Consider the following 4,970-nt stretch of genomic DNA (forward strand, 5'->3'; position numbering starts at 1 on the left):
CCATGCTACTCTCGGGTCAAGTACATACCAATTATAGTTATGGGCTTAGACACCTAATCCAAAAGTTTCCCACTTGGATAAGTCTAATAACTATTATTGCAAGTACGACTCCAAAATCCCGACTAGCAATCGTAGCTCTTAAAATCCGCTGACGAACTCTGACCTAGTCAATGACGCGTCCATTAGATAAGGGATCATATATTCCTCCATTCTAGATATCATATGGACTAAGACATGGATTATAATCATTCTCTCTGTCCAGTTTTTTGTTTCCCAATTTCCGATTTATGATGACCGACTAATTGAACAAATCAAATCAGTCCAGGCCCGACCGAGCACTTAGGGTTGTCATCACTAAATCATCGAGGGGCCCACAAATATCGCTTTTATCCCTCTAAGGGTAAAAGGAATGGATAATCTTCGACTCAAATGCTTGCTTGTACTTACTCATCAAATCACACACAACGATATGTTTTATAACACCAAGTTACTGGTGCGTTTACATATGTCAATGTGCAACCGACTTGTAAAATACAACTCACATGTCTTGGTTTCAAGAATATAAGATATTATCGTCTCATGATCACTCGTGATAAAATGCATGAAGTGATTCAAATGAACGTGGGTTTAATCCAATACTCGAATCTTATTCCAGGAGCACTCATGAATATTGTAGCTATGTCTAAAACACCTAGACAAACTACAGACCTATTCATGACAGTCTTGCCTCAATACCTACTTCCAAAGTATAATTGACTGTGGATGGTTTGAATAACCTAGTTATTCGGGAAGTCAAAACATGCAAAGTGAAACACAAGAATAATACTAATCCTATACTATATGGTCCCAAAACTTTGAGTGTCATTTTGATTACTCATTATTCATTGTATAATGTTTCGAATAATCAACTTAATACTTGAATTAAAACAATAGTTGTCCCATGCTCCAAGCATGTACACTATGTTTGTCTATGGTCCTTACTTTGTGAAATAGATCAATTGACGACGCTTTAATGATGCTCATTTCACAATCCCAAATCCTTACCGTAAACATAAGAATATCAAATTCTTGCCATTTACTATAATCTGTTAGATTCTAAACTTATATGCAATGATCCTTTTGTAATGACTATGCACAAAAGTCACAGAGACTTGGCAACAGACATTACTAAGTATTCCAATGGAGAGCAATTCAATGGAAACAAAGTCTCACATTCAAAGTACATTCCTTTGAACATCCTTCTTGCATTAAGTTTTCTAATCTTACACAGATTCAAAGAATGACTTCCACTTATGGAAACATTTCCATATTCCCATTTTGACTATCACTTCTAAACAAGAGTTGCCTCTTTTCAGAATATGTCAATATGGCCCTTTCCAAAATTTACACCATAGTTCCAAGTGTCCATTAGCAACCAATCTTTGGTAAACCTCAGATTGTCCTCTACAATTGCTTAATCATTATAGTCATATCCGTGTAGTCCTTTCCCCTCTTAATGCCCTAGGCATTTGGTAAATTTAGAACGGATGAATATTACAACACATATAATCGATCCTATATCTGAAGCATATGAGACACGATTCATGATGTCTCACATAAAGACATGATACTAGACCAGTCTTTTGCTATAATATTTCTATTTCTATTTGCCATGTTCTCATAATTCGAATTATGAAAAGGGATGCCGTAATCATAATCGAATTTTAGAACGCAAATAATATTTCCATATATAAATTTCCTTATGTTAAACCATTCCAACATAACATTCATATATATACTTGACTAAATTTGATTAAAATCTCAATCTAAGCTTTTAGAATTGAAATGAAGTATGAATTCCTCTCCCTTAATTATAGCAAAACAACTTTTCAAACCCTGCAACTTGGCGAATTGAAACCTTTGTTTTCTATAATTAACATTGCTAACTTGCAACACTTACCATAATTGATTATGCTCCCACTAGCATAATAATTACTTTACTAGCATAACACTTATGCTCCCACTAGCTTTGACATGTACCCAGAAATCATCTGGACTTCTAGAAATCAATACTTTATTGACTTTCTTACCAAAGTTCAGATTTCTGATACGAGATTCTTGGATAAGTGTAATATCCGGACTTCCAGGTATATTGTTTATTTTATTATTTTTGAGGGCTATTGAGCAACTCGACGAGTTGGTGCTGCAACTCGTCGAGTAGAGTCGCGTTGTGCCACGTGGGATTAATGATCTACTCGACAAGTCAGAGAATCGACTCGCCGAGTAGACGTTGTGAAGTGAAACCCTAAATCCCCAGGTTTGGGGCCTATTTAAGGGCACTTATAGCCTCATTTGCGGCTCATCAGCTGCTTACCTTCACTGAGAGAAACCCTAATCGTCCCTTTGAGCAAATAGAGAGAGTGTGAGCTAATATTGAGTATCTTGGTACATTTTTTGAAGAGAAGAGAAGGATTTCAAGCAAGGATCGAGAGGAGACTGTTAGATCTGTTGCTATTCATCCAAGAGATTATGTAAAAGGTATAAAGTTTATACCTTTCTCATTAGTTTGGGTAGATCTCATATTATTGGAGATTAGGGCTTCTTTTCTATCTATTTTGGGCTTTGAGGGTATTGAATTCATATGAAGGTTGGGACTTCAGATCTGGACCTTGTGAGGTCCCTAGAGCCCAAAGGTCCCTGCTTTATTCAGCCCTAATAGAGCTCTTGAGTGAAAAAACCTTATTAGAGCATGTTCTTGGCATATCAAGCCCAAAGTGCCATGCATGGACGTAAAGCTCGTGGCTTTACGTGATAAACGAGCCTTTAGAGTCTAGATCTAGAGTTTGGGAAGGTTCTCTGCCTTGAAATCATCTGAATGAGAAATGAGTCTGAATGGACTCGCCGAGTCGATGAGCCGACTCGACGAGTCGGTTAAGGTTTGTCCCGATGAGCTGGCCATGCTATAGCTCAGCGAGTTAGGGGTTAACTCGATGAGTTGGACCTTCACGAGACTTCTAAGAAACGAGTGGACTCGATGAGTCACCCGAGTGCACTCGGCGAGTTAGGTCAAACCTGGACTGTTGACTCGAGTTTGACTTCTGTTGACTTTAGGGTTTGGTTAGCATGAGTAATGGAGACCATGGAGGGGTAAAATGGTCTTTTACCCATTCCAAGAGTTAGAGAGAAAGACAGAACAACCTTTGGTGTATTTGGGTATGAGTAGAGTATTAATTAGAGATAATTATCCTATGTGTTAGGCGGAGGCTAGTTCGAGATTTCCGAGTACGATACTTTTACTTGCTAGCTTACAAGGTGAGTGTTCTCACTATACTTACCATGAGTGGTACCTTTGTGTGATTGAGATGTTTATTGTGCTTACCTGTGTATCTTAATACTCTGCATTATGTCTTTGTGATTTATGTTGAGTATTGTTATTATGAGCTTACTGAGTTGGGACCGGAGGGTCCCACTGAGACACATTGACAGAAGGGTCTTATTGAGTTATAGCCTAGAGTGGCTAATGAGCTGTGTGTGGTATTTTGGGGAACTCACTAAGCTTCGTGCTTACTGTGTTATGTGTTATGTGTTTCAGGTACTTCTCAGGATCACGGAAAGGCGCCGGCTTGATTGTACACACATCAGAGATTGAGTTATGATTGAGAGGAACTTGGAGTTTTGATATATACAGTTTTTGGATATGAGATTTGATGATTTGACATTGTGACATTTTGCGATTTTATTATTGAGATAAATGTTTTTTTAAATTAAAAAATTTGGTTTGAAAACTTACGTTGTTACAAGTTGGTATCAGAGCCTTGGTTTGAGGGATTCGGATGCACCTCCAGGTGTCGACTACTTCACTTTCTTCTTCAATCGTAATGGTCTCTTGCTTGCTCGAACTTGGCTCTGATACCACTTGTCACGGGATGACTCTTAGGACTAGTCTATCTCGTGTGCCACTTAGTTTTTCTTCAACTAAGTCAGGCTACTTCGACGATCTTAGATGTATTAACGAAATTGGAAAGCAAGAGATTAACACTTCAAGAATACAAAGAGTGCTTGTATTATAAGAACTCAAGAGATTACAACAACTTCCCGATGGTCTTTACAAATAAGACCTTCTTCCTATTTATAGGGACATTACACCTCCTCATGGGAAGTTTCTAGGTCCCGTATATTATCGACTATTCTAGAGTGTTCTATCAATATATAAATTATCTTTAAAAGACTCCATATTATGCTACACTATTCTATAATGTTCTAGATGTCTCTAGGATGTTATGATATTATCCAAGCTATTCTTGCATGATCTAGCATGTTCTAGTTCGTTCTCGAGTCTTCCGAGTCATTCTAGTTTTGTCTAGTGTCGTCTTGAATATTCCGGAGACTCCTCGTGTATTCTTTATTGTTCCAACATTTTCTACATAGTCCCGGAGACTTCCAGAAACTTTGTTCGTGACACAGGTCTCCCAATATCCCACTAAGACCTTTAATCACTAGAAAGATTTATTCGTTATGTTTTCTAACTTATTATATTATGCTAGAAGAATTAAATATTATATATTATAATTATTAAGTGTATAGTGTGATTTTTAAAATACAATAAACATATATAAAATTGTTTTTACACGTATTTATATATACAAATGATGTCAAAGGACGTATTCAACAAGTAAATATTTATAAAACATTTTATATGTGTTTATATGTATAGTTTGTTTTATATATTTAAATAAGTATAAAAAAATTTATTCATATGTATAAAATGTTTAAAGTTTGTTTTTTCAAATATGTATTACATATGGAATAAATACATATTATATATGTTTTTCTACGAAAAAGTACATATTGTAATAGATATTTTCATTTAAAAATATATAAAATTCGTTTTTGAAGGTATACATGCGTTTTCAAATGTATAAATACATTAAATGTATAAATATTTTTTTAAGTATATAAATACGCTATTTAAATATATAAATACCTTTAAA

Source organism: Lactuca virosa, chromosome 9, assembly GCF_052849685.1.
Source record: "Lactuca virosa cultivar CGN04683 chromosome 9, Lactuca_virosa_CGN04683_v6, whole genome shotgun sequence".
NCBI classification, from domain to species: Eukaryota; Viridiplantae; Streptophyta; class Magnoliopsida; order Asterales; family Asteraceae; genus Lactuca; species Lactuca virosa.